The sequence below is a fragment of the Myripristis murdjan genome, chromosome 6 (genome assembly GCF_902150065.1).
Source record: "Myripristis murdjan chromosome 6, fMyrMur1.1, whole genome shotgun sequence".
Taxonomy (NCBI): domain Eukaryota; kingdom Metazoa; phylum Chordata; class Actinopteri; order Holocentriformes; family Holocentridae; genus Myripristis; species Myripristis murdjan.
Window position 1 is genome coordinate 26552176 of NC_043985.1, and position 12312 is coordinate 26564487.

The following is a 12312-nucleotide window of genomic DNA, read 5'->3' on the forward strand; positions in this document are numbered from 1 at the left end:
AAATTTGACAGGGCCTAAGACATCAGTATAAAAAAAAAAAAAAAAAAAAAAAAAAAAAATTACCATATTTTTCCCTTCAGTTCACAGAAAACCAGTATTTGTTTGTCTGACCCTGCAGATTACAACACACAAATCCCATATCCATCAGAAATGATCAGGTCTTTTATGTAGGCTATTTGTGTAATATCAATCCTCACTAGATCAATGCATTTACAAATATGAAATGAAAACTATTTTAAAAAATATACACGAAAGGATGCCTGCAAATAAGCAGGATTGAGGCTATATGAATCATCAGTTTCTTGCACTGGAAAACCTTTTGTGGATGTTTCATCATTCCTCCAATTTTATTTATTTATTTATTTGTTTTATTTCATTTTATTTATTTATTTTTTCTTTTCTGCATGTGTTCATACCGCAGCACCCTTATTACTATGAATTTGGGTTTTGGGGGTTTTGGGTTCTCCCACTAGCGAGGTCTGCAACACAGCTGACTTTCTCAAAATGCACAAGTATTCATGAAAATCTGCATGCATCCACTTGTGACCTTAATAAACTGTAGAGCTGGACAGCCCTTGCAGCGTCTGGACGTTGGATCCTGCTTAAATGATTCCCAGCAAAGTTTCCTCTGTCTTTCCTCGTCTTTTGCAGTTCGAGCTGTTCACACCAACAAGGCGGGGAACATGGTGGCGTGAATGGCAATGGGGCATGTGCTATATATATATATTATAATAAACTTACAAAAAACACTGACACCATTTAAACTTTTTTTAAGGATTATTTTGAGGTATTTCTGTGTTATTAGACAGTCACAGTGGAGAGAGAGGGGATGACATGCAGCAAAAGGCCTGGCTGCTGTGCCTTACTTTTGGTAGTGCACCACCTGGGCGTCCTTGTTTAAACCTATTTACAGTCCCCATGCGATGACATCACATGGCTTCTACTTCCTTCCTGTCTTAAGTCGTGATATCATCCTGCATTAGTGGGTTAAGATTTTAATTTTGACAACTACAACCTTCACAAGTCTTTAAACATCCTCTCTCATCCAGCTTATCCCTTCAAATATAAGTGAGTTTCTCTCCCGAACTGATATCCGGTTGGGTTAGGGTTCAGTCTGCTCCATTGGTTTGTGCTGATCTGTCCCTGCACCATGTCCCGCCCAAACATCCAGTTTCAACAGGGACTACATCAAATCAAGAAAGTAACAGTCCATATCATGGTGTTTAAGGAAATATATAAACTTTTTTATGTTTTTTTTAAGATGATTCTTTAAACATCCTCAGTCCAGTTACAGCTCAGGAAGACTTGGCTTCGCTCTTCGGAGTCAGTGGATCCATGGCAGCATCTGTTTTGTCTCACAGCATTTGTTGCGTTTTAATTTGGCTGTGAACCATGAGATGTTGCTGCAGGGCAAATGTGTGCAGTGCACCAGCCTGTGATCAGGAGGCTCAGTGCCTCACATTCAAAGTTTAACAGCTCATGTCGTCTTCAGGACAGTACGGTACGCTTTGTAACCACAGCAGTGACCTCCTCTTCCTGATGCTGCTCTGTCCTCCTCACCTCTCTCTCTCTCTCTCTCTCTCTCTCTCTCTCTCTCTCTCTCTCTCTCTCTCTCTCTCTGTTAATAACTCAGCACACTACCCCCACCTCAGCCCTGTACAAAGCCCTTACACAACTTTGAATTCAGGGAAAACTGAAAGCTACTGTGCTCAGTTGCCATTTCAGTGACAAAGCACATCATACAATGAAATGAGTCTTTTGAAAATAGCATAAGAAAACTACAATGAACCTCCACTTTGGTGCTTTGCCACAATGACCTTGGGCAAAAGACACAAAGGTAATAAAAAAGGAAGAAAAAAAAGGATACCAGATTGCAAATGTCATAGGTGCTGAGGTACGGTACAGTAATAAAGTTATGAGGTTAGTGTTTACAGTGGATAATGTACGAGTTGCTGACAGGTGCCAGTGTCTTTCTTTGTGTGAGTGTGTGCGTACTTTCTTTCTTACAGTCCATTGTTCCTATGTTCATATGTGTTTATGTTTACAGACATTTGCATGCAGCCGCCCAAACGATGCCAAAATAGATAGAGTATGCACATACTTACAATAGAAAGCTTGCAGTTTAGTTTACCTCATGCGTGCATAATGCAAATTAAACTACTTTTGCATCATTTCCTCTGTTGGTTCTGACAAATGACTGTAAGAGCTGGCTTCAATGTAAAACTCGGACACAGTGTAAACAAGACAAAATGCAAAACAAAAGCATTCATTTGTGCCTTTTCGAGACGGCGTTCCGCTCTCATGTAAATGTTTTATATTGAAGTTCACAGACATCACAACCAGTGTCACTGTGTGGGGAGCAGTTTCACCGGTGAATGGTACTGTGTTACTTTGCATGTTTCTCAGATGACTATTTTCCATTATCAGGAGAGAAAATAGACCTGGTCATAAAGTCATCATTTCCCTTGTGGATAACACAAGCTCAGATGACAATTGCATCAAGGGATTGTAACAGAAATCACTGTCATTTCTGCTTTTTTTTTTTTTTTTTTTTTTTTTTGCTGCTTAATGTCTTCTTCTTGTTTTTTACTTGCCTCTTAATGTTTAAAATTTAAGTTTCCAAAATTTAAATTTAAGTTTTTAAATTGTCTCTTTTTGCCAAATCAGAGTATGTTTTGCAGTCACTTCAAAATCAAATAAATTAGGAACAAGAGAGGGGGAAAGAGAGTGATTTCATTAATTGTCCTATACATGACAACTGATATATTTTATCAGGAATTAGCTGGAAAAAGCTTCAAAGAAATGCACAATCTGACGTGGAACCGACTCAATTCAAGTTCAGTCATCAGTCAACAAGCGTGATCCTTTGAGTGTTTGCTCTCCTTCAAAGAAGAGATGAGGAGAAAAGGCACCAATGCGTTTCAAGTTCCAGGCCAAATAATGAAGACAAAGGAGGAGTTTCCTAATTAAGGTGAAATGGTTATATACACTGGCTGCTGGCCACACGCCGAACCCTGAACTGTCTCATAGGGACACAAAGGCACTCCAGTCGAGGAATGTGTCCAATACGTAGAGGTGAAAGCTGGTATTTTGACTCATAAAGAGACATGAGCAATCAACAGGAAGTTATATCTCTGTCACCGTTGCACCGCGTCTCGCTAACCCAGGAGACATTTTAAGTAACATGCCAGCCAGCTCATTTTTAGGAATGAGCTAACACAGGAGATAATAAAAGGTTGCCGAGTGCAAAAGGAAGGGAGTAGGCTTTCACCTTGTGCATCCCATGCCCCAAGCTGCTGAAAAAGTCTCCCACCTTTACACGGGTCACACACACACACACACACACACACAGGATTTTCTTGACTTTTACTCTCCGTGTAACAAGACAAACATGGGAGACCCGCAGGAGAATACGTTTGAAGTGTTCCAGTCCATGTGGACCAAGCCATTTCCTCGGGTGTCTCGTGTGGTCAGAATGTTAATTCACTGATAGAAATGCCTCTCTGCCTTTGATAATGGCTTAGAAACTCTGATAAAAAAGGAACTTTTTTTTTTCAATCCCCGATTCAGTGTTTGATGTTTGCTCTCACATCCTACTGCCAGTTCTGATAATTTTATTCTTTGGTGCCAAAAGAAACACTTAAGGAAATACCCAATTAATTTTCTGCTACACACAATGTTCTCTCTCTGTTTTTTTTTTTTTTTTTTTTTTTTTTTTATGGACTTGATACTGTGCTGTTGTCACTCAGTTGTGACAGAGGAGCAAATCTATAGGAAAGTTGTTCTGATAACGATAGTATATAAAAAATTTGGTTGAGAACTGTCGAGGATAACCCATAACCCTGCTCCATTATGGACAAAGAAACCAAGAAAAAAAGTTGAGAACTTTATGACTTTATTTTACTTTATACTTTACAGATGTGATGTGATATAGTTTACTAAAGCAGATAAAGTATGTGTCATTAAAAAACACAAAAAAAACCACAAAAAAAAAAACAAAAAAAAAAAACAATTGGGAATTTTATTTTGGAGACACCCCTCTGGACTGATTTTTGAAATATCCCTTCAACACATCTTCACCTCTTCTTTCCATAATTTCTCTACATTTCAAGTCAAGTTGATTCAAAGTGCAAGATCACACCAAAGTGTGTCTGTACGCTTTACAACAACATTAACACAATAAAGCAGTGTTGAGAGGCCCAAAGGGGGGTTATAACATTGAAAAATATTTAAAAAAAAAAAAAAAAAAAAAAAAAAGGCTACAAAGACCACAAAATAACATGGAAAAAACTCGGTAATTAAGCCTGATGATACCACGATGAGAAAAGGCAGGTTTTGACTCATTTTTAAGATTATTTTAAAGAACAGAACCATGGTAGAAAAAAGATAACTAGCAGATTTTTTGTGCATTACAGGCATGGACAGGAAACCAGAGTCTTGATCACATGGTATGTGATGAGGAATTAATTGTTTAATATGTTTAGAGCAATAATAAGGCGCTATATTAATAACAATTTTGCAATAAAATATACGAAAATATATCTATAGACCTTTCACCTTTGACCCATTACATAGACTATATGTATAATGAAGTATATCTGCAAATTATCTATAGAAAAGAAGAAAGAAAAGAGCAGCCAGTGAAGGGACATCAGAGCGGGAGAGGTATGATAAAATTTCATAGTTTGGGTTGTGGTGATTTTGAGGGCCAAGGTGAAACTTTTTCATGAGAAAGCTGTTGTCTTTGGGAGAAGGTAAATCTGCTCCTACTGGCCAGCAGGGGAGGCAGACAGACGGGAGAGAGCTCAGAGGGCCGAGCAGGGCAGAAGGACCTGAGGAGAGGACGAGACATGGGGCTGTGTTCTGGCTGTGTTTTAATCAAGAGGTCGCGACCCGGCTGGACAGGATCCTCGCTGCGCGTTTTTCGAGAAGTGTAGGACAGGGCCTCCACGGAGACGGAGCAGCCGCCTGCAGGATGCCTGTCACGTCCGACACTACAGGGATCAGAGAGAGATGTCAGGCCCTGTTTCTGTTGTGCTCCCCGTTCACAGAACACAAGCGCTGACATTTTCAAAAACTTGGATCCATCCGACAACATATGAACTTTACAGACATGAACACAGTAAATCATGTCATCCTCAGTGCTGTGCATGTTGTAACTGCCCTGTCAGTGACCTCACTCTTCCCTCTCTCTCTCCCTCATCTTTATCTCTCTCTCTCTCTCTCTCTCTGTCTTTGTCACCACTAAACACTCTCCCTCCTCTTGACTCATCATTTTGCAGATCTACAGAAGCCTGGATTGCAGTTCCTATGTCTGACTGTAAACTCCGTCCAAACACGGCACAGCTCTTCTCTTTTAAACCCGTTTCCCTTTAAACTCCTGTTTAGATTTGGGAAAAACAGAAAGCTTCTAATTACGCCTGTAAGAAACAGCCACAGCTACTATCAGGGCAGGAGATTCCCTTGAATTCCTATCTCTGCTCTCCATCTGTATGCCTCTCGCTCTCCCTCCCTCTCTTTTGCTTGTTTATGTTGCGCAAATGGTCATAATTGCAGCCGTGACCCATGAACACGTATGTTTACATCTTCGCTGTCAGAGCTTGTTGTTTGGTTTTGAACGCTGGAGTAAACAGGGAGTATCAATCTCGCATTTGAATCTGTCCTATCCTGAGCCTATCCCTCTGTGTGATCGTACAGTTGTTAAAGAGGCCACTGGCAGTGGTGGCATTAGTAGCAGTAATAGCTAAAAATGAGTGTGTTGTCAATTGTCTCGTTCAAAGGCGAAGATGACATTGAAGTTTACACAGTGATGATGAGGATTGAGGCTGGCTTTATGTGGTGCAACTTGAACGCAACTTCAGCTGTGTACGACTTATGCTGCCTTCAGTTCCACTCTGAACTCTCAATTTCCAGCTTGTACATGTCTGACATTGCATTCATGGTGTCATCTCGGTGGAAAATGGAAGCCAACCAGAGGCTCTGCAATTTCCTCCAGGGGGAGTGCCAAAGGTTTATGCAGAGGTGTTATGCCCAAAGGCAGAAAGAGTAGGATTTTCCTTAAAAAAGCAATGTATAGAGTCATACACAAATAATCTTTCAGTCATGACTTATGAGCCACTAGAAGTGTGTGTTGGTGTGTGTATCTGCAGAGAGCCCGCCCTCTGCCTGGATTTTCTTGTTTTTCTGAGCTCGGGACTCTTCTAGGTGTCGGCCTTTGGGCAGTGGTTGTGCCAGATCAATAGTGTGACATCCAATTGGAAACTAAACTAAAATCGCGGACGCAGACCGATGGTGATGCAATGTTTTACATTTCAGGCGGTCTTTTCACTCCATCGGCATCCTAGGAAAGAAAAATCCCCTGCTAGTGGTTAGCTTAGCCAGGGAGGAAGGGCCAACTGTTGTGAATGTTGTGTTTACAAACCGAGAAATCCTACTTATTGTGCCTGTAAGTAGTAAATAAACACCCCTGGTGCAAAAAAAAAAAAAAAAAAAAAAAAAAAAAAAGGTTAATATTATAAACACTGGTACTAATGGCAATTTGTTTTCCAGCAGTTTTTGTGTGCCCTGACATCACTTTCACTGAAGTCAGAGAAACTACAGCTCTGAAATAACTCCCAAATGTCCAAATCAGAGCTTGTTTATCAAGAGTGACAAGTTTAAATGAATGCAGCGTTAGTTTACAATCATCAAATGAAAAAGAACTGGGTTTGTGACATCATTTGGAATCCTGACATTGCAACATTTAAAGTTCCATTGCCAGGCTGCATGACAGTTGCACTGTGTGGAAGGGAAAAAAAAAAACAGCTCAGCTTCAGTTTTCACAGGTTGTTGTGTGTTGCTATGCGGGCCGGGGGTCTCCAGGGGTCAGGGGGTGGCAGTGCCGCTGTGACAGGACCCCAGGGTGAGGGCGGAGGCGCTCTGCTGACACATTATCTCTACACAGTCCATTAAAAACTTCTTAAAAACATCTGATCCCTCCCAATATTATCTGCTTGTTAGATTAGCCAGTGTTGTCTCTCTCTCTCTCACACACACACTCTCGCATTCACACACACACACACACACACACACACACACACACACACACACACACAAAGTAGGATATATAAATACAATGCATCCCGCACAAACATAACATCATATATATGGGTTTTCAAACGGGTTTTTCATGTTTTGTTCAACTTTGTCATTTGAAGTAATTTTGCTGTATGAAGCCTGATATAAAAGAGATGGTTTTGTCTGTGTGAGTATTCTTTAGATGTCATACTTGAACATAATTGAAAAATTTTAAAGTGGTGAGGTGAAAACATGTTAAAATAATCACTTTTTGTATTGTATAAGTTTCTATATAAATAAATTACAGTGAAATGAAACTGTTCTTCATTTTGCTGAGAATCCCCTGGAAGCTCTTCAGGGACCTCTGGGGGTCCATGGACCCCACATTGGAAACCCCTGCTGTATACACATGCAATAGGCCTAACAGGTTCACTCAGACACAAGCATGGGTTTTACACAGATTCATACAGAAACACACACAGATACACACTTACACTGGTTTCGTTTGAGATCATATAACTGGAAATGATCTGAGACCAAAACGCTGTGGTAAATTAGGACAGACAAGATGTACAGTGTGTACCTCTGTTTTTGCACACACGTTTTATTCTCATTTCACTGTTAATATAATGAATGCATGTTAGATACAATGGATTCCTTCCTCATATAGTAAATACAAGAAAGGGATGATTGTTTTTTCCAGGCCGCTGTGTAATTAGAAATTACAGAATGTCCCTCTCGTGGTAACACAGGCCAAGATATATCACATTTGCTCACCACAGTTGTGTTCATGTGCAGCTCTCAGGCGCCACACAGAGACTTGTCAAAGCTTTTTACATAACTGCACTGGACCTGGCAGGAGGCATTTGTGGCTACTGACTGACCTGTTGGATCAAGTATGTAAAAAACACAAAAAATGTTGCTTTTCTAGACTAAAAGGGGCAATATTCTGACACTGATCTGAATTAATTTGCTCGATGGCAATGAATAGCTTTTTGTATTCAGTTAGGGATGCTTGATTTGTGTGTTGCCTGTGATTAAATTTATCTCAACACAGAAACTGTTCATTTGGTATTCAGCTAAATATTGCTTGCCTGCAGATCCAAGACCATAAAGTATCACAGTATATTTCGGGGAAGCAAAAACACTGCGGCAACCTGCAGTAGCCAGATGAACAATTTACAGCTCCCTGATTCCCTCCAATGCAAATCCGCATAAAGATTAGCGTCAGTGTTTTATGACTCCAGATAGACAGGCTGGTAGCTACCGTCAGTAACATCTTCATCTAGAAGCAACATGAGTCACATTCAAATCTGAGATTGGTATCTGCTGGGAACAGACAGGAAGGCCCATAAAGCCACAGTGATTCTGGTGAGCTGCAGTACCACACATAATAACGCTGAGCTTTATCACAGCCTCAGAGTGAGCACAGGATGAATGTGTGTGACCAAACTGGTTCTTTTAAATTCACTGTGATGATATCACTCGGCTTCACACTCCGCTGAGGTGTATTAATGAGAGAGAAGAAGCTGGCTACCGGCCATTCATAAAGACACCCGCAGTATGCCACTTTGGCCACTAGATGCCTCCCTTTTCAATTAGAGGAATGCTGCTGCTCCGTTGTCTCATTGAGATACACAGAGATTTATTGTTAAAATTATGACTACAGTGATAATGATAGTACTGATACTGTTAGCAGATTTTGAGCTATAATTACACTAAATATCATGTTAGTGCGTATAGTGTATACACTAACATTCTTACTCTGCAAAAATCCTATTTTAACAACTCATTAAGTCATTTAGTGCTAAAATCTTGTTTTCTCTTCAAATTGGGGGGGAAAAAATCTGTGGGATGAGATAATCCCACTTGTTTCCGGTGCAGTTTCACTTGTGTCAGGAATTTTTCAGGGAACAAGTGTAAATATGTTGAAACAAGGCAGACTAAGGCAAATCACTCCCACTGGTATCAAAATTATGTCCCTTGATTGAAGGAAATTCTGGAAACAAGTTGACTAGAGTGGCATTGGAGCTAATTCCACCGAAACGGCCTGTTGTTACTTCCTTGAAGTCATCAGGGAAAAGCTTGACAAAGGAGGCGTAGTAGGAGCTGTCTTCCTGGATTTACGCAAGGCGTTTGACACTGTGAGTCACTCTGTCCTCCTCTCCAAGTTAGCCAACTTCAAACTCTCTGCTAACATCCTCAAATGGCTGCAATCTTATCTGGCTGATCGTTCCCAGTGCGTTAAAATCAAAGACAAACTCTCTACTTTCCAACCCTGTACTATGGGAGTCCCCCAAGGATCGATTCTCGGTCCTCTTTTGTTTTGTATATACATCAATGACCTCCCCACAGTCTGTACTAATGTAAAAACAATAATGTATGCAGATGATACAGTCCTATTTGCCCATGGTAAAAATCACAATGAAGTTGCAGCCAAATTATCTGAGGCTATGGACCGAGTGGCGGAGTGGCTTGACCGAGCGTGTCTTACACTTAACATGGACAAGACAGTGGCTATGTTTTTTAACAAACAAAACAACAAAGGAGAGTATCCAAATATATTTGTGAAAGGTCAGTCAATAAAAAAAACTGATGAATTTAAGTACCTAGGAGTTACTCTGGACTCAAATCTGAGATTTAAAAGTCATATTAAAAAGATGACCTATGTCTTAAAGGTTAACATCATGAATTTCCGTCATATTAGGAGCTCTTTAACAACTGAAGCTGCCAAAATGTACCTGAATTCTATGATCCTTTCTTACATGAGATACTGCATGCCATGCTGGGCGCAGGCCAACCAAACCACCTTGGTCCCGATTAAATCTTTGTATGGACAAGCCCTGAAAATACTGGACAGGAAGCCAAGACAGTACCACCACTGTAACATCCTCTCTAAATATAAACTATTAAGTTTTAACAATCTAATCACTTACTCACACATTCGCCTGGTCCATAAAATAATCCATAATGCTGCCCCCCCTCCGTTGAAAAATTATGTTGTAACCTGCTCTGAGCAGAGAACAAGGACCTTAAGATCGGTAACGAATGGGGACTGCAAAGTTCCACAGAGGAGCTCTGCTTTTAGCCAATCCGCCTTCTCCATCAAGGCTACCAGAGAATGGAACAGGCTCCCTAGTGACATGAAAACTAACACAGATTATAATAACTTCTGTCACACCACAAAAAAATGGCTCCTGAGCAATCAGAGTTGCCAACACTAGGTGCTGCCTGACTTCCTGCCAGTGTTTTTTTTTTTTTTTTTTTTTTTTTTTTTGTTGTTGTTGTTGTTGTTGTTGTTGTTGTTGTGTTTTTTTTTTTTTTTTTTTTTTTTTTTTTTTTTTGTTTTTGTTTTTGTTTTGTTTTGTTTTGTTTTTCTAACTATTATATGTGTTACCTTACAAGCACCATCTTGTATTTGTCTATTACCATTGTTGGTATTTCCTCATTGTAAATCTGTAGTTCTGAATTACCATGGTTGGTATTTAAAATATCTGCAATCACATTTGATGATACCAATAACCTCATGTCTGTAATATTCTGCAATGGCACTTTACATCGTAATGCTAATAGGTTTACAGTATTTTGCATTGGCACTTTAAGTATACAATAATAATTTCTACTACCTAACTGGCATTTTTTACACTGCACTTTACAGTAGGAATGGTTAGGTTGTTTATTTATGTTTGTATGGCCTGCCTGTAGTGTTTATGTTGTGTGTATTGGTATGTGAGGTAGAGGTGCAGGTCTGTTTGTTTTAATGTTTGTTTTACTGTGTTGATAATTTTAATGTTTGTTTTACTGTGTTGATTGTTTTAATGTTATTTGTAAGGACTACAGATGGAAATTAGCTTTCTTGCTAAATCTGGTGCACTCATCTTTTTATTCCTTGAATAGCTAATGAAAGTGCACACTGTCCTTTATAAATTGAATAAAATAAAATAAATAAAATAAATTGGGATAATCTACGGTAAACAGTAAGTGCCTTATAAGGGATGAAAATTACAGGAAATGAAGTTATACCTGCACAGGATGTATCTATTCTTTATCCTCCCTTTGCAAAAACTGAAACTTTGAATCCAAATTACTCACAGAAAAAAAAAAAACACACACACACACACAATGTCAATGGCCATTGCGTAACAAAACGGGAGGGAAAACGGGGAAGTGATGTAACAGTTTGATGTTTCGGTTCGGCTGCCAGAGAGCCAGTCAGCTCAAGGCCACTTGATATCAGCCTTTTCTTTCCTGTATCATTAACCCTGTTCCACGCTCGCTGTTTACGCTGTGTGACAATGACCTTGTGGCTGCAGGGAACAGAGGTGTGTGTGCATGAGCGTGAATGTGTATGGATGAGGTCATTTTAAAACAGGGGTTGAGGAGAAGATAAGGAAGGGCAAGGGTGAAGGAGGGCTGCAGGGAGAAGAGGACAAGGAGAAGGAGGAAGAGAGAGAAGTTCATTTATCTGATTGGATGGAGGGGGGGTGGGAGAGATATATAGGAAAGAGAGGAGAGGACGCCGAAGTGGGTCATAAATAGTGAGCAGAGAGAGAGGGAGAAAGGGAGCATGTGTGTTTATCTTCTTCAATATTTGTACTGATGAGGCCAGTGGCTGTTTTTTTTTTTTTTTTTTTGCTGGTCAGTTCAGGGAGAGCTGAAGAGAGAAAAGCGACCATATGGCAGGACAGGAAGGAGGGAGAGAGAGAGAGAGCGAGAGAGAGAGAGAGAGAAGGAGGGAACACAATAAAGCTGGAGAGACTAAGATATGACAGGAGGTTAGAGAGAGAGAAAGAGAGAGAGAGAGAGAGAGAGAGCAGGAGAGGGGGAGGGGAGGGCGTAGGAAGCGAGGGAGAGAGAGAGGCAGAAAGGAAGAGTGAGAGCAACGGGATGACAGAGTGATGGAGACCGGAAAAGGAGTGTAAGAACCGGGTGATGATGAGGTGTAGAGGCGACCGGGAGGGAGGAAGAGAGATCGAGATGAGTGTGAAGCAGGGCAAGAGAGGTGGGTGGCAGAGCCTACAGCTTGGAAGCAGAGGAGGTGACAGTGGGGGGTGTTCACTGCTCAGTGATGTGTTATGATCCAACCCCCCCTCCTCCTCCCAACCCCCCCAACTCTTGTCTCTGACACACACACATACACATAGACTCCCCCCCCACCCTCTGTGTCTCTCTCTCCCTCTCTCTCTCTCTCTCTCTCTCTTGCTCTCCTGCTCCCTCGCTCTCCCTCATTCCGGCTCTGTTGCCAAGGCTACCGAA